The sequence below is a fragment of the Barbus barbus genome, assembly GCF_936440315.1.
Source record: "Barbus barbus genome assembly, chromosome: 37".
NCBI lineage: Eukaryota > Metazoa > Chordata > Actinopteri > Cypriniformes > Cyprinidae > Barbus > Barbus barbus.
The window spans coordinates 7,436,544-7,456,094 of record NC_136715.1 but is presented as its reverse complement, the minus strand read 5'-3'; positions in this window follow the sequence as shown (position 1 = coordinate 7,456,094).

The following is a 19,551-nucleotide window of genomic DNA, read 5'->3' as shown; positions in this document are numbered from 1 at the left end:
TTATTCACATCCTCCAGGAAAGATTCACTCTTAATCTGAAAACCAGCAGGTAAAATGTGTTAAAGACTTGGACAGCAAGTAGTATCAAGGTGACGCTGGCAGCTTCAAAAAAGACGCCAAGTGTGAACATAGCCTTAGCGAGCATAAGAGACTTTAAGAAACATTAAAAAATCTTACCGATTCCAAGCTTTTGGACAGTATATCTAGTATATAATGTGAAAATGTTTATAATCTGTGAACTCACCTGTGTATCTACAAACAGAAAGGTGATTTGCACATTCTGCAGACCAGCCTTTAGCATGATGCTCTTGATGTCCTCTCTCCACTCTAGGAAGCCATAGTTTTTGGAGAATTCAATCTGGAAGCACTCATATTCAGATCTGACAATATAAGGACAGTCACAATCTGTGTTCAACAGTGAAGCCATAGATGAGGTCTTTAATTTGGTCTATTACTTTTGGACGGTTTCCAAATGGACATATGAAGGAATGACTGAATGTTCAACATGATGCTGGGATATAATAGCAGGAGTCACACTAATCATTTCTTTGTGGGTGGCCATGTATAAAGACATTTTCAAAAGTATTACTAAAGTTTAAGACCTGGATAAATTACTTTAAAATGTTGCCCCCTTCCTTGTGTATAAATACTGTCTATTTTCAAATAATGTATTTGTATTATATATGTTACAGTTTATTAGATGTGTTCAAATAGTAGGTACTGATATTGAACGTTGCTCGCATATGTGTTCCAGACATGACATAATAATTCTTTTCAGTTCTACATGGGTGGCAGAGCAAAAAGTTTACAGGCAAGGATCATTTTAACAAAAGTACTGATGTCAAAATTGTTAAGGTTTAAATACAGTTTCAATTCTGTGGGTCAGTGTAACTTCTTGTTTTGATAGAATAGAGCTTTATTCAACTGACTCTCATTAGTGATGCTAATTATATTTTAAGGGTTCAGCATAACAACTCTTCATCTCTCACATGTGTGTCACAAGCCTGGTAAGCGATTGGCGTCCACTGCCACCAACTCCTAACAGCAAAGCTTTCCCCAGGGGCTGGCGCAGGATACGGCTGATACGACACACATGCTGTATGGCGTCCATGAACAGCACCAGCTTCATCTTAGTGGTGCTAGTCTGGTTATAATCATCCAAGTACTCCTCCATAACACTGGCCAGCTGTATTAGTGGATACAGAACAAGACTTAAAAAAAAAACTTTTGATTCAAAAAACAACTATTTTATGCTAAATACTTGCCAAAGCAAGCAAAATGCCAAAAAAAACAAAAAAAAACGTTACATTTTAACGAGTGGTTGCCTTCACAAAAGTGTGATCCAGGGTTATTATTGTTAAAAAAAATCACTTGAAATGAAATATATTTTAAAAGAATTATTTAAAGTACTAAAACAGTTGCAAATAAACTAAAAACTAAATCTTAATAAACACACTATATATATATATATATATATATATATATATATATATATTAGTGCTGTCAAACGATTAATCGCGATTTATCTCATCCATAATAAAAGTTTTTGTTTACATAACATATGTGGGTATACTGTGTATATTTATTATGTAAATATAAATACAAACACATCCATGTATATATTTAAGAAAAATGTATATTAAATATATTTATATATAATATAAAATATAAGAATATGAATATATAAATGAATAAAAATGAAACTATTTTCAAAATATATACTTTATGTGTGTGTATTTATATATACATAATACATATACACAGTACACACAAACACACACACACATATATAATGTAAACAAAAACCTTTAATTTGGATGCGATTAATTGCGATAAATCATTTGACAGCACTAATATATATACAAGTGTATATGTATATATATATATATATATACATACAGTGAGTGAATACGTATTTAATGAGTGAAATAAGTATTTGACCCCTTCGCAAAACATTACTTATTACTTGGTGGCAAAACCCTTGTTGGCAATCACAGAGGTCAGACCACTAAATTATTGTTTGGTCTTGGCCATGGTGGAGAGTTTGGAATCTGATTGATTGATTGCTCCTGTGGACAGGTGTCTTTTATACAGGTAACAAACTGAGATTAGGAGCAGTCCCTTTAAGAGAGTGCTCCTAATCTCAGCTCATTACCTGTATAAAAGACACCTGGGAGCCAGAAATCTTGCTGATTGATAGGGGATCAAATACTGATTTCACTTGTTAAAATGCAAATCAATTTATAACTCTTTTGAAATGCGCTTTTTGAAATTTTTGAAATTAGCACCACTAACATGTAACTTAATCAATACAAGGCAATATAAGCCTTGTACCTTTTCTCTATCTTCAATCAGCCGGTAGACCTTGACAGCCCCGGGGAACATAAAGTCCCCATATAGGACTGGCTGGTACGGGACCACCTCCTCAATCTTGCCCCCAAACTCCTCTATACGAGTGTGGAGGAGTTGGTCAAACCACTTCCTGTCCTCATCGCTGACCAGTCGATCCTGGAACACCCTGCAGCTCTCATGATACCAAAGCTGCAATAGCTTTCTCTTCTTTCTCTCTGTCTATCTTTCTGTTTCTCTCCCTGTATCAAGCTTACTGCCTGGGTCCTTTTTACTCATATTTCCATCTGTAAAAAAAAAATCAGAACATCAAAAACATACATTTAAAATGCTACCAAAGCTTCTGACAGGTATTTCCTGATGAAAACCCACATTGAAATACATTCATATCTAGATGCCCACATGATGACTGTCACTCACCCATCCAGCTCCCCAGGATGGTGGAAAAGATCTTCTTCTTGCTGGCGTCCTCCATTTCAGTGAAGGACAGGAAGTTGAAGTGGCGTGTGAAGCGTTGAGTGATGGGGTTCCTGCCGCCACCAGGAGGGCCCATGGCACATGCAAAGTTTATGTCAACAAGGTTTTTAAATGTGCCTGTTAAACAGAGGATGAATCAATGTTTGTAAAAAGTATTTTTGTATGCTATCATTCAGGAATGCTGCTTAATATTTTTTGTGGAAACCATGGATTCTTTGATGAACAGAACGATTTCCTGTCATACCAGCCTCCGTGATCCATCCACTGGTACAGCAGTTCAATGGGAGGCTGAGCTCCATATGTTTCCAGCATGGGCATGTTCAGATCATCAATGAAGAAAATAAAATATTTTCCCAAAGGAGGCCCAAACACACCTTTACGTCTGCAAGTAAGATATGTGTAAATACTAAAAATCTAGTAATATGTACAGAAAAAAACTGTATCAGTAACAGACTGATGAGAGGAAGAGACAGTGGAAGAACCTTCTGTCAAGTTTGCTGTTGATATAGTCTTGAATCTGGTTGGCGGAGGTGCGAGCGGAGAACATTAGGAAGTGAGTGATGTATTCAGCAGGCATATTCTTGAGAAGCTTGTCTGATATGGTCAGGGTCTTTCCTGTGCCAGTTGGCCCAATGCACAAGACCTGACAAAACTACCCACAGGCTTCTTATTGGAAAGCAGCATGTCTATCAGGAAGGACATGGGAACAGTGTCGACTGTGGACACAATGATGTCAGAGTACCTAGTTTCTGGGGTGATGACCAATTCCTGGGCATATTTCATCCAATTGACCCACTGAACCTGAAGCATTTGAATAATCAAATGAATGCATATTTATTCTGTAATTTGAAAATTATTTCATTTATTTGAATCAAAAGTATCTCTCAAAAATGTTTTGTAAATTAATTTCAATATTCCAGAAAACATTCTCACCTTCCTCTCTTTTCCATCCTCCTCCTCCTCCTCCTCCTCCTCCTCATCAAAACAACTCATTCCTGCATCATCTAAATGGTAATCATATACTAGTCCCTCCTCAGGGAAACACAGTTGGACCTGAAAAACAAACAAACGAGGTTTGCAAAATGCAGCTCTGAATGAATAAACTTACAAAAAAGCAATACAATTATTTGAATACTCTGTGGCACTTCTGTTTAATTATCTACAGCTTGTAAATCATTGCTGATAGCACTGAGCTTCATGATAAATTTATGCTACTATTGACCTTTTCTTCAACCATCTTGCCCCTAAGCCATGAACTGAAACGTTGGGAGCTGGCAGCGTCTCCTGTAGCTCCAACACTCCATTTGAGTGAAAAGATAAACCAGGGCTCAATCAGCTCCTGCAGCCGAGACAGTTTCTCTTGGGAAGGGGGCTTCTTACCCTGACCACACACACAAAATTAGGTTTAGCTATGAATAAATTAGTTTCACCACTGTATGTAATACTAAAAAGTTCTCTGACCTCTCGTGGGATGAAGGGCTGGAAGAAACAGTCCATCAGTTTGAGCAGAGAGCAGGTAAGATTGCTGTAATTTATAGTATTTAATTTAAAAAACACTACAGGACCAATCCCCTGTAAGAACCTAGTGAAGAGAGAGTTCAGTTGATCTGTGTAGGGCTGAAACATGTCAGGGATTGAGGGATTTCCCTTCCTTCAAATACAAATCTCTTCGCCTGAACACAACAAACAGGACATCAGGGTTTCCACACATTTTTACCAATTAATTTTCATGATTTTCTAGTCTATAAAAATAAGGATAATAATTAAAAATAATTGACTAGATATGATGTATGATGTATGAAAGTTATGTTCCAAAAAATCATGCCTTCTGTCCTTAACATGCACATATGATTATAGTGTTTAAATAGTCGGCCTCAAGTGTGTGATTTTACTCACTCTTTGCTGCTGGGCTTTTTGAATGGTTGTGATCTGTTGAGCCTCAACTGATAAAACCTCCACATCAATTCGATTGAATTCATCAAAGCAGGCCCAGGCCCCTGAACTAGCCAAGCCTTTGAGGAACTTGCCCATGGCTATGACGTCCAGCTGATCAGTATTTATAAATCTCTGTTAATGTTAGTTACTAAAATATACAGTCTTTCATTGTTTGTTTATGTTAGTTCACAATGCATTAACTAATGTTAACAAGTACAACTTTTTGTGATTAGTAAATGCTGTAGAAGTATTGTTCATTCTTAGTTCATGTTAACTAATGTAGTTAACTAATGAACCTTCTTGTAAAGTGTTACCCATATTACTACTTTTACATACTACTATTATAATGTTACAAACAATTTATATACAGTATATATTGATTTTATATTGTATAACCTCAGTTGGCTGATCCACTCAAAGTCATTGACACTGGACACTTTCTCCTCAACCAACTTTTCTCCTCAACCGACAAAAAATCCAATGCACTTTGGAAATCTATGGTGATTCAAACTGATTAAAGGGCCATTTACATAAAACAAACAAACAAAAAAATTTTTTAGCCATGCACTTTGTTAAAAATCACTGACTTGACATCTACAAAATAAGAAACAACACTTACCTCTACATAGGCTTGCAGTGAACAACTAATGTTGTCTCTTACACTGGCCTTCATGGATTTCTCCACTTCCCGCAACCAATGCTCCACATTCCCAGAAGGAGACACAGGGACGGACAACTGGACTTCCTCTCACTCAGCAGAGTACATGTGTGTGATCAGCAGATCTGACTGGAACTGGAGCTGCGTGTGGTACAACAGATTTCAGAATTTCTGACATTAATTGAAACACAATATCCAAAATGATGTTTTATGCCATGCTAATAATATAGTAAACATATTACATCAAATCAGATTTGTTGGATGCAAAATAGGACTCACCCGGGCGACGTTCTCAAAGCATTTGCGGAGATGTGGCTGCACTGCTGTTGGATCTTTAGTCTGAGATAAAATCTCCAGCAACTCCTCATCTGATAAAAAGTGAAATCTACATGGTCAAAATAGCCCATCTGCCATCAGTGGTTCAACCGTAACATTATGAAGCTACGAGAATACTTTTTGTACGCAAACAAAACAAAAATAATGACTTTATTCAAAAATTTGTCTGGAATTGATGGACAATTTTGATGATGTCTTTCACACTTTTCTGGGCCTTGACAGTGTTATTTACTTGGCAGTCCATGGGACAATCACAAGCCTGCCGGTTTTCATCCAAAGTATCTTAAATTGTGTTCTGAAGATGAGCGAAGCTTTTACGGGTTTGGAACGACATGGGTTTAAGTGATTAATAACAAAATTTTAATTTCGATGCTATTTATATGATACAAAAGTTTCATTAGTAGACATCTAAACTTTTCTATTAACTTTCTTTCTCTTCTGGGAGGAGCCTTATATGTGACAATATCATTACTTTTTATTTCAACAGAAAATTCGCCAAATTAAAAAAAAGTTCTCTTCAAACTGTTTCATTTGGTGTTTAAAATAACCAAGGTTAACCAGTGACTATTGAACATGCCTTCTCTCTGTCCTCCATTCAAAATAGGTTTTATGCACCAAGTACTCCTTCTTCTCCCGGCTGTACTGCAGCACCCCAACCAACTGCCAAGAATACTCCAAAGCTGGGCTCTCTGGATCCACTACATGACAAACACATGAAGAACAGACATTTCATTTTTCCCACATGTGCCCATATGGCTCCCACTGGATGGGCTATAAGATGGATTTATTTTCAGAATGAACTACAAGACAAATAATGGGATCCATTCGACTACAATATGTCAGGTATTTCCAGAGGGTTTAGACAGCACTGTACCAGGTGGGATGCTGTTTTTTGTCGGCAACAGGGCTTTGGCAGGGACAGGTTTGTGGTCGACGGAGCCTTGCTCGTAACCTAAAGCCAGCCATTCCTCTGGAGTACGGCAGTCAAAGTCCTCATTGTCGAATATCTGGTGTTACACAAAGCACGTTAATAGACACAAAATGAGCCACTTGTACAAAACACACAATTACGCAGCCAATGAAACAGAAAGATGCAAGATTTTAAACTGAAGCATCTACATGGACACCAAAATGAAGGAAAAAGCCACAAGCAAACTGGGACATTAAAATATGATTATTTCATAAATATTTCATTAAAACAAGAACAACCATGACCAGTGGTAAATAAATAAAACTGTACTCACAATTAAAAATTGTAATGTCAAAACAATACTATATTTAAAAACGTGAAAAGTGGAGTCAGGAGGATTTTAAAGTCTCTTATGCTAACTAAGGTTACATTTATTTGATTAAAAATACAGTAAAAACAGTAATATTGTGAAATATTATTACAATTTAAAAAATAACATCTCACGTTACGTATGTAACCAGGTTTCCTGAGAAAGGGAACTCAACACTGCATCATGGCACTGACACTATGGAAACACTTCTGTGTGAAAGGTGTCTGAACACGCGTGCAAACACACCAATTCTATTGTGGACCAGAAGCGTTTCCATACACAGAAGGGTTTCCATACTGTAAACACCATGATGCAGCGTCGAGTTTCATTTGAAAGAGAACTTTCTATATGAATATATAATTTAAAATGTGATGGCAAAGCTGAATTTTCAGAGTCACACGATCCTTCAGAAAGCATTCTGATAGGATGATTTGCTGCTCCAGAAACATCTCTGAATATTATCAATGTTAAAATCATTTTCTAACATTCTTAATATTTCCTTTGAACCATGCCCTTCGATTGCTATTTTCGGTGTCCAAGAGGGTTTGGATGAATTTTCAATAAAGTATGTTAATGTTCTTGCTTTTGCCTCACTGGTAGCTTGCAGATGAATTTTAAGGCACTGGAAGTCTTCTAAACCTCCCTCACTTTCACGTGGTTAGAAGATTTGATGTTTTTCTATATGTTGAAAATATTTACATTTGCAAGAGATTCCACTGACAAATGTTATAAAACAGATATTCTGTACTTATTTCTTTTAATAAGAATACACCATTTATCTTGGCTGATTTATAGAATGTTTTTTTTAATTAACCTATGGATACATCTCTTCATTATTTTTTATTTTCATTATATTTTTATGTAAATGTATTTAGTTGCATTGATGTGGGTGCTAATGTCTTTTTTATGTACTTCTCTATTTTATTCTCCTCCTTGGGGGCGTGTTGGGGTTGGGCCCACTGAACATTTTGACTGTTCATTATGTCCACCTTCAGTAGGTGTTAAAAAATGTTGAAATGTATTAATATTGCAGTGTCCTTTGTATATTCCAAAAAAATGACAATAAAAAATAAATTTTGAAGACAGTCATGCTGCTTAATTTTTTATGGGAACCATATTTTTTCAGGATTCTTTAATGAATAGAAAGTTAAAAAACAACATTTATTTGAAATTGAAATTTGCTTATAAAAACAGACCTGAGGCTCATTTTTGGGTTGTGACCCACCAGTTGAGAAGCATTTGTGTAAGATGTTTTTCTGAACCGCTCACCTCTTACGGGGCACATGTCCTGGAGGGCAAACATAAGGCATCTGAACTTTTGGACAGTAACTTCCAGGGTAGAAGTCTGTCTCGTGCTGGAGTTCATACCATTGCTCCTCCATAGCACTGGGCGGGACAGGAACCATTCTCAGCATAGATTCTGGTAAAAACAAAGAAAAAATAATTAGTATAATTAGTATTTATTTAGTATACATAAGATATTTGAAATAATAGGTAAATTAAAATTTCACATTTAAAAATAAATAATCAGGGTGTGAAAAAAAAACATGAATTTTATTTGCTTTTATCCTATATATTTCATAATATTATATTCATGTTCTATTCTATCTAGTTACAGGTTTGACAGAAAAATTATATTTGTAGCCACTAAAAATGCCCCTGAAAATTAGCTTCAGAGGGCAAATGTTGCCACTTACTTTAAAAAAGTTTTAGTTTTAATTTCTGACACTGCTCATCAGTAGTCCTCTGTACCTCCTTATATGACATGATGCACAGTGAAAATACATGTTAGTATAAAAAAAAGTATGACTGCAAAGGTCTTATAGTCAATGACAGACTGAATCTCAAACATTTCAAGGCATTTATAGTTTTGTATTTCCATAGTTAATGCCAGTAATTATGACCTAATCCACTGGAATGGGCGTCCCAGAGTGATCTCAGCCCATCCGTTCTCTTTTCATCTCATTCTGTGTAATTGTACTCTCATGGTCCTGAATGACCCACAGGGATCCTCACACTCCTGGGTCAAGAGATCACAGAATCCTGCCCCATTTCCCAGTGGAGATCATAAGCAACACACACCTTCGCCCCCGCTGGCCCTGTATATCATCCTGAGTGGGTTTATTGTAGCATGCATGAATTACTTCATGTGCCTGAAATCATGTGTCATTCCCAGAAGATGTCTTGCAAACCCAAAGGCAGGGTGGGGCAAGGTCAGAGATCAAGTGCATGTGTGAAATTCAAAATGAGGAGCCAGAGATGCCTTCTGACTTTGCATGGGATATAACTGCCTTCATTGTAAAAAGACCGAAAATAACATGACAGACTGACAGATCATTAAGGAGATTCATCAGATCATTAAGTCAACAGGTCAAAAAGTTAATGGCAGCAGAGGAAAGACTTGCCAATTAAAAACACAAGAGTGATACTTTGCCACAAGCTACCACTGTCCACTTAGTTTACTCTCGAACTGAGGCACTTGATGTAAAGGTTGCCAATTTCAGTAGAGGAAAAAATAAAGGACACTCTCTCTATGCCATAAGTGATCTATACAGTACAGGTGCACATAATCCAGTGTTGTAGTTAATTACAATTTTTGACTAAGGCAATAGCGACATATGATACAGTGATTTTTAACACTGTAATATTGCGTTCATAGAGCAAACCTTTCAATGATTGGAAGTTACTCTTATAATTCACGCAAAGCTTCATGGGGTGCAACCGATACACACACACACACACACAGTGGTGTGAAAAAGTGTTGGCCCCCTTCCTGATTTTTTTTTTTTTTGCATGTTTGTCACACTTTAATGTTTCAGATCAAACAAATTTAAATATTAATCAAAGATAACACAAGTAAACACAACATGCAGTTTTTGAATGAAGTTTTTTTTATTATGAAGGGAAAACAAAATCCAAACCCACATGGCCCTGTGTGAAAAAGTGCTTGCCCCCTAAACCTAATAACTGGTTGGGCCACCCTTAGCAGCAACAACTGCAATCAAGCATTTGCAATAACTTGCAATGAGTCTGTTACAGCACTGTGGAGGAATTTTGGCCCACTCATCTTGGCAGAATTGTTGTAATTCAGCCACATTGGAGGGTTTGAGCATGAACCGCCTTCTTCAGATCATGCCACAGCATCTCAATAGGATTCAGGTCAAGACTTTGACTAGGCCACTCCAAAGTCTTCATTTTGTTTTTCTTCAGCCATTCAGAGGTGGATTTGCTGGTGTATTTTGGATCACTGTCCTGCTGCAGAACCCAAGTTCGCTTCAGCTTGAGGTCACGAACAGATGGCCGGACATTGTCCTTCAGGATTTTTTGGTAGACAGCTGAATTCATGGTTCCATTTATCACAGCAAGTCTTCCAGGTCCTGAAGCACCAAAACAGCCCCAGACCATCACATTACCACCACCATATTTTACTGTTGGTATGATGTTCTTTTTCTGAAATGCTGTGCTACTTTCACGCCAGATGTAATGGGACACACACCTTCCAAAAAGTTCAACTTTTGTCTCGTGAGTCCACAGAGTATTTTCCCAAAAGTCTTGGGGATCATCAAGATGTTTTCTGGCAAAACTGAGACAAGCCTTTATGTTATTTTTGCTCAGCAGCGGTTTTCGTCTTGGAACTCTGCCATGCAGGCCATTTTTGCCCAGTCTCTTTCTTATGGTGGAGTCATGAACACTGACCTTAACTGAAGCAAGTGAGGCCTGCAGTTCTTTAGATGTTGTTGTGGGGTCTTTTGTGACCTCTTGGATGAGTCGTCGCTGCACTCTTGGGGTAATTTTGGTCGGCCGGCCACTCCTGGGAAGGTTTACCGCTGTTCCATGTTTTCTCCATTTGAGGATAATGGCTCTCACTGTGGTTCGCTGGAGTCCCAAAGCTTTACAAATGGCTTTATAACCTTTTCCAGACTGATAGATCTCAATTACTTTCTTTCTCATTTGTTCCTGAATTTCTTTGGATCTCAACATGATTTGTAGCTTTTGAGGATCTTTTGGTCTACTTCACTTTGTCAGGCAGGTCCTATTTAAGTGATTTCTTGATTGCGAACAGGTGTGGCAGTAATCAGGCCTGGGTGTGATAAACCACAGTTATGTTTTAACCTGGGGGGGGGGGGGGATTTTTGGATTTTTATATATATATATATATATATATATATATTTAATTAAAAAAATTCTTTTAATTTTATATTTATTAAAAGAAATAAGATTTTTTAAAAACATTTATTATTTTCTTTTATTTAATTTTATTTTTTTATTTTTTTTTGCTTTTATTATTTATTTTATTTTGATTGAACTTCAAGGTCATCTTGTTATATTTCAATTTGTCACATGCTTTCAGGACTTCTAACCACATTTCTCTCAAATCCCATTTTTGTAAATCATACTACTCTTACAAAACTGTGTCCTCCCCTCCAGCTTCTTCAATTGTACAGTTGTGTCATGAAACACATTGCTGTATCCCAAAGGCAGATGCAGCAGACACATCTTGTCAACAGATCCAAACACCTGCCAGCAATTAATGACTAATAGCTTTGGCCTACAGGGCTGTTTGAATAAGACAGATGAGATCTCAGATGAGATCTCTAGTGAGCTAGGTCCTCAGAACAGAAATGTTCTCATTTTGCGGTCCAAAATCAAGACAGATTGGTCCCCCAAGTGATTGAGGTCATTGTTAAGTTTCAGATGAAAGACATTTCTGATGAAATGATGCACAATTGGGACTTTCAAATGTCAACATAGCAGAAACTACGTCAGAATCAAGAAGAAAACTTTAGACTTTTAAAGTAGGTCCAGGAAATAACTCAAACTTTTTATGCTTGACTTTCAGTTCACACCTACTACGATTGTTAGTTATGCTGAATGACACAGAACAGTGCAATATTTAAGGAGGAAAAAAATGTGTTCTGTATTAAATCTGTATTATATTAGTGAATGACAGAGAATGCCATTTATTTTATTTCAATCAGTTTTGTTTGAAAAATCGATTTCCTCCAGATAAGAAAAAAATGAAATAATTGTAAATTATAATTATCTCATAATTTCTACTTTTTGTTACAATTGCAAATTTTAATCTCGTAATTTTCCATTTTGGTTAAACATTTTGTCTATTATAACTTATAATGACTTCTTATCTCACCGTTTCATCTCATAATTATGACTTGCATCTCATAATTACAACTTTTCATCTCATAATTATGAGTAGGGTTGCAAAAAGGTGGACACTTTCCATAAACATCTGGGATTTTCTGGAGACTTTAGGAAAATGTAAGGAATTTTTAAAGCCTTTGCAACCCTAAATATGACTTATTTTATCTGTTTATCTATTACATGTTTTCAGTATTATGAATTTTCCCCCTTATGTAGCAGAAATTGTCTTCCATAGTTTTGAATCAAGTGTTAACAACTGTAAAGAAAAAACTAATCACAAAACAATATGAAAAAATAAAGCAAACAACAGCTAGCAATGAGTTTGATTCCCAAGTCAATTTGTCAGTTCAATTCCTGATTCTTAAATGCAATGTTGCAAGTTTCTCTGGACAAAAACAGCTGGCAAATGTGTGCATTTTACTACTGACATAGAGAAGGTGAACTTTCATCGGCTGATTTTTTGATTGTACTATTCATTAAAACCGTCCACTGAATTGATCTGTGGAACTTGCACACACAAAAAGTCCTCCTCTTCTAGTCATTTTCTCTTTTTACACCCCTCATCTGCCTTTATTCCATACACAGGCGGTTGTGGGTGTCACGCCTGCTTGAGTGTGACTCCTATTTTGCAGTAATGAAAGCAACATGTGCTTCTAACTTTAGCTGCTCACGATACCAGATGTTGGTTTTGGACAGCAGCAGAGGTGGGCCCCCAGCTTCCCAGTGTCACATCGCTAAAGAGCCATGGAAGAATATGAAGCTTCTATAAGTCTACATCTTTGGATTTGATCTGTGTTTTTAAACCGCTGGAGTCTGTTTTATCTCATAGCAAACACACCAAAGATTTCAAAAAGCGTTTTTGAGCTGGTATTTGTTACACAGTAGAATATGTGGAGCAGCTGATGTAATGTAAAACACATACAAAATCTAGCATGTTCCTTTTTACATTAGCTAATTGGTTAAACATGGTGTCTAACATGGTTTAAAAAGTCAGTTCAACAGCCCTGCAGCGGTGCATGACCGTCGTCTGTTCTATTTAATGGGTGAAATGCATACACCATCAGGTCAGTGAGTGTCACACTGTAGTACTCCAAGCCTGTGTGTTTTATGAGAGAATAAAAAAGAGCTGTGGCCTGAAATGATGATGCTTTTTGCCAGACCAGACAGACTTATTGGGTTTAATGGTGACCTGCATGACCTTTGAATGGTCATTAGGGGTCAGATGAGATCACGTGTGGATACCTGGCCTGCATGTGGCCATAAAAAAAGAAAGGTTTTAATTGTTGGTGATGAGATTAGGCACTTTTTGGTTACTAATAGACACCTGGTCACAATTCTGGGATCGCAGTTACTATTAGAAACCCCTAACACAAAGTACTGACCTTATAAAACAAAGACTTACTTAAGGAAAAAAAACCCCTATACAAATAGAGGGGAACTAAAACTAAAACATTTTTGACTGCTGGCCAAATAAATAAATTAAAATGAATATTAAAATTAAATATTCAATAAAAATATTTACAAAAACTTCAAATACAATACTAATAAATTCTAATGTAATAATTTAATTAAATAAAAATACAAAATAACTCTGCAGATTTTAATATGATATGATAAAATAATGATAAAAATGTGAAAAATATATAATTAATATGATATTGTTTAAAATAAAAATAAATTACATTTAAATATAAAATAACTTGTGGATTCTTTGACAGATAATAATAATGGAAAACGTATTATAATACACAATTATAATAAAAATGTAATATTAAAAATATAAATTCTAAAAATTAAAATGTAATAATCACATAAAAATATAAATTAACTTGCTCATTCTTTGACAGATTATAGTAAAATATTTAATACATTAAATAATTAACAAGATAAAAGTGAATAAAAAATAAATAAATAACTGGCTGCAATGCACAGGTATAAAGCGTAAAGGGTTTACATTATTTCTGTTGCACATTTTCACTATACAGCTCACATTATTTACAATCCCTTTCATAGATATTAATATCTTGCAGAGGCCATTCAGAAAACTAGTAGCTTAGTAGCCCTCAACGATGAGATTTGGAAATTGCTAAATCCCTCAGTAAGCACTTGTCTTATTTACTAACCGAACCCCTATGAAGGATGTGGGGTGTGTGCCTGAGCGTGTTCATACAGACCTCCATATGTGTGGGAAGTTTTACTCCGCTCAAATAAAATGTGGTTTCAGCTGCGTCAGTGCAGCAGGGCACTACCAATCAAGCACAAACCTCTTTAATCAAAACCACCGCTCTTTAAAATTCCCCTCATTCCTGCTTCTTAAGACCTAATAATGTTGAAATTAAATGGATTTGGAACGCTGGCACATGTGTGAGTGTTTATGTGCAATGAATCCCGTCATAGACAAACATACTGTTGCGTGATCGGCCATTCGCATGTAGAAACAGTGACATGAGCTACTGCATGGAATGGTTATCTATACACAACAGACCCGCTCAGAAAAACATTAGCAACCCTGGAGACACGCACGCATGCATGTAGTCACACGCTTCCTACATGTTCCACAGGGGCTCCGGACTGTCATAGCCATTCATCTGGCCTCTATCAGGGCTCGGCCTGACAACTTAATCTCACTCATTCATTCTCACAGATCAAAGCAGCACACTGCAATTTAAACCTATTACCCCACGTATGAAGACATTCGCATGTTGCGACCCTCTCTCTCTCACACACACACACACACACACATGCGTGTTGGTTTTTGTGGTTTATGGGGACTCTCCATAGGCGTAATGGTTTTTATACTGAACAAACTGTGTGTGCTATTGCCCTACACCAACCCTACACCTAAACTTAACCCTCACAGGAGACTTTGTGCATTTTTAGATTTTCAAAAAAACACCTATTTAGTATGTTTTTTAAGCCTTTTGAATTACGGGGACATAGGCAGTGTCCTCATAAACCACCTTCATATTGTAATACCTCTGTCATACCCATGTCATTATACAAATTTGTCTGTGTTATACCTGTTTGCCGATGTTTTGACCCTGCCTGTATTTGTTGTCATACTTTTTTTTTTTTTACCTTTTTGTGCCATAACTGTCACAATTTCACATTTTTACATTATAAACGATTGTAAGAATTTTGCCCTTTTTTGTCATAATAATTACTTTTTATTTCTCAATTTTAGATTTTGAATTTTCAAAGGAAAAAACAAAACACAACAGAATGTGAAATAAAATAACAAAACTTTGGCCTAACAATGTCAATGTCAGTCCTTGTCTTGTGTTTCCCCTCCTCTCGTATCCCTAGTTGGCCATCCTCGTTCCTTTAATTAGTAGTTCATGTGTCCCCAGCCCTGCGTTTGATTAGCCCTCACCTGTTTCTGTTCTTCCTAGTTAATTTCCCTGTGTTTATAAGCCCTATGTTTCCTAGCCCCTGTGTCCGGTCTATCGTCAGTATCGTCATTGATGTTCGTCTCTCCCCAAGCTCCTCGTCTCGTTGTGTGTGTCTCCAATAAATGTGATTATTGGAACTCCTACGTCTCCTCGCTCCTTGTGTCCCGAGAGGGAACGTGACAGTCAAAGTCATGCGTTCAATTAATTAGCACAATTAAATGAGGGCAACAAAAGCCAAAATGCCACAAAGCTAATTCTGTCTATTAAAGTCTCTCATTCAGCCTCCATGAATACAAATGTGGGATACACACAGATGTTCTAATGTGCCTAATTTCAAACATCCCTCATTACGAAATGTGTGTTTTCCATTATACAGTACCAGTGCTGGATAAACAATCATCTAAAGTGCTTGAACATACTCTGATGCCAAAACCACTTAGCATTCTTAAAAAAGGATGGTCGGATGATTTAAATTGCTATAATGAATATGGATTGTTTGTTAACATCTGTCATTTATGGCAGGGTTGATGCGGTCATTAACGCTCCCTGGGAAATGCTTTGCACATGAAATATCAAATAGCTATCTGAAATAAGCTACAAAAGCTGTTATTTAAACATGTTACATGCTTTGTTCATTTAATCAATGATATTCACACATTTGCAAATAAGAATGATCATCTTGGAATTGAAACACCCAGGATAAATACTCAACTCGGCAAAGAGTGTGAAACATGAAAAAAGATAACGCAAGATTTAGAAAGACACATGGCTGACAATTTAAAGTGTGAAAATCCTACAAAGTGGGCAAAATCTGGCCAACACACACAATCCTTCCCACATGTAGCTGATATAAATGAATACTGTGCAAAGAGTTGCTTGCCATTTAAATTCCTTCCCTTTTGAGAAAGTCTTGTTCAACAATACAGCAACACACTGTTTTGTGCAAATATTTTAATGAGCGGCTGAAAGGCTTTATTGGGCGCAGGCTGGTTAAAACCCAATTATTTTGCCAACATTTTAAATGAACCACAGTTACCATCAAGTCAATTAACTTTTGCATTTTTAGCTGAAACAAGCATCCAAGTATGAAAAAAATCATTTTTTTACTTACAAATACAAATCAGACTAAACAGGCATCACTCACAGAAACTGTGGGGAAAAAAGAAAGAATATATACACACACACACACACATATATATATTCTTTCTTTCTTTCAATATATATATAAAATAATCTTTTTGCATTTTTTTTCTATCTACAAAAACTATTCAGCTATTTCACAAAAGACAGTGTTTCTTTCATAACATCTGATCAGGAATGCCAACTATGTGTCATCTGTTTTATTTCTAGATGGAAATGGCTGTTTCTAATTCCAGGCAAGACCATCTCTTCCTGCTTTTGGCATGCACTCAGTCAGTGGATATAAGGTGTGTTACGTTGATAGCCCAAGGCTCATCCAGTAGACCAGACATCCCCGACACGCTCACAAAATGCAACCTAGACACTAAAGTTGCTGTATTATCCCTAATTTGTAATGCCACGAAGAGACCATGGGAACAGCCAGAGGAACCCCACACAGTTAAACTTTTGAATTATACAATAGCATCTGGTTATATTTGACCATGTATAAAATCAGTGATAACAGCAAAAGGATTTTAGAATGAGGTTTCTTTGTCAGCACAATATAAATTACGCATCAATATGCTGCTGACAAACACGAGAGACGAAAACGTAATGTTTTTGCCTGTAATTTTGTCCTATTTGTTCAACAAAAACACACAAATATGGCACACACGTACAATTTAATGTCAAATCCTAAATTATGCTTTGATTCTGTCAGAATCAAACCTTCTTAAAAAGACAGATTCATCCATTTTACACATCTGGAAGTAAGAATAAATATTAATAGCTCACAGCTAATTCACCTTCAATAGGATTAACGTGATCCCCAATAAAGATAGTTATTGCTCATGCAGTCTGCAGGGCGGCAGAAAGGCCCACAGCCGGATGATGTGAGGTTTGGAGATGAAGGTCTGCTCTCTGAGCGTTTTTATGACCTGGAGGGCAGCCAGCCGCTGTAGTCAATGTCAGAGAGGAGAATGAAAGCATGAAGAGATATATGTAGGATATGAGAACGGGGGGAGGAAAATTAATAAATTGCAGATATATAGGAATCAAAGACATGAAATTAAACTCAAGCAAAAGATAATAGTGATATAGATAAGATTATAATATAATGTGCAGTGAGCGTATAAGCATACGCTGACGCTATGTCTAAACTACACAGTCTATAGACGCACATACTCATTATGTATTATTAAAAACACAAAATGTTAACTTTAAGTAAATATTAAATTAGATTAAATAATTAAATTGTAAATCCATCTTTGCATCTGTTTTGTATTTAGTAAGTAGTTCATTGCTTTGAATATAAACTAGACATAAAAACTTATTTTATATTATTAAAAATAAAATAAAATTAAATACTGGCAATGTTTACCAACAATTTTTCCCTTCTGCAAAGATCAAACATAATAGTGCATTTTATTTACATTTGAACAGATTTAGTGTTTGTATGCATTAGGTGGGATTGTTCTTTCATTCACACAGTTGTTCAAGTACAACAGATAAATATAAGAACCTAGTTTAGTTCAAAAGAACCTAGAAAAATGCCAAGGGCGTTACTGGAAATTTGCACATATTGTAAACAGCTTTTACATGACTACAATAACATTTTGCTTTGTAATGCTTTACCATAAAACCAAAGCCTTAATTTAAGCCTTTTTTATAACGCATGTGGCTTTGAAATACATTTTGTTCCCATCAGCACAAAACATTCCCTTTCTGCTGGCGTGACTCTTTCTTTATTTATGAGCTTATGAAATAAAATGCCCATTATCTTCTGATGTAGCCTATATGTTGAGGAAAGCATAATAAAATCATTATCTTTATTTGTGAACAACAGTTTGATTTCACAACAAAGATATGGAAACACATCATTTAATTGAAGATGAATGATTTCTCATCTTTGTCTTGAGAGTTTTTATGTGTAGTTAATGAGAACCACATATGTTTGTATGTGAACTGGGCACATAACAGGAAAGACAAGTTGGCAAAGACACACAAAAGCATTCGGCCATATGATGAAACCACTTGGGGGATTTTTGTCTATTGTGCATGGTGAAACTCTAAAGGAATAGTTCACCCAAAATTTCAAATCTGCGGAATACTTACCCTCAGGTGATCCAACATGTAGATGAGTTTGTTTCTTCATTGCATACAATTTAGAGAAATTTAGCGTTATGTCACTTGCTCATCAATGGATCCTCTGCAATGAATGGGTGCCATCAGAACAGAATCAGGACAGAAATATGTACAAATTAAACACTATTTACAAGCAAAAACAGTTCTGAACAAAAGTGGATGGACTAGGAAGCGATATTATGGATTATTGACTTTAATATTAGCCCAAGGCAATGTTTTTATGTAAAACGTCTTAATGATGGATTTGTTTATTACAAACACACAGCTTTTCAGCCATTGTGAATTATTTTTAGTGTATGGATTATGATGACGTTTTTATCAGCTGTTTGGATGGATTATGTCAAAGTAGGCTGAGGATTTTTCTGAACTCCAGTCTAATTCATTTCCAAAGTTTTTGCATCGCTACTCAAAGCAGAAACTTTGGGACAACTTGGGTCTAACTACATTTAATACCTTTCAAAATATACACTACCTCCTCCTTTAAATGTGCAAATGGTAATAGTTTTATGTAGAGAATTTATGATTTCTATAACCACCAGTCAGAAACATTCTTCCATTGTAACATTGTGCTGTATTTCCTCATGTCACAATATATATATATATATATATATATATTTGTTTGTATTTCAATTTTCCTTAAATTAAACATCAAAGGTACCCATAATACAGAACTACTGCTGTTTAAAACCAGGAGGAAAAG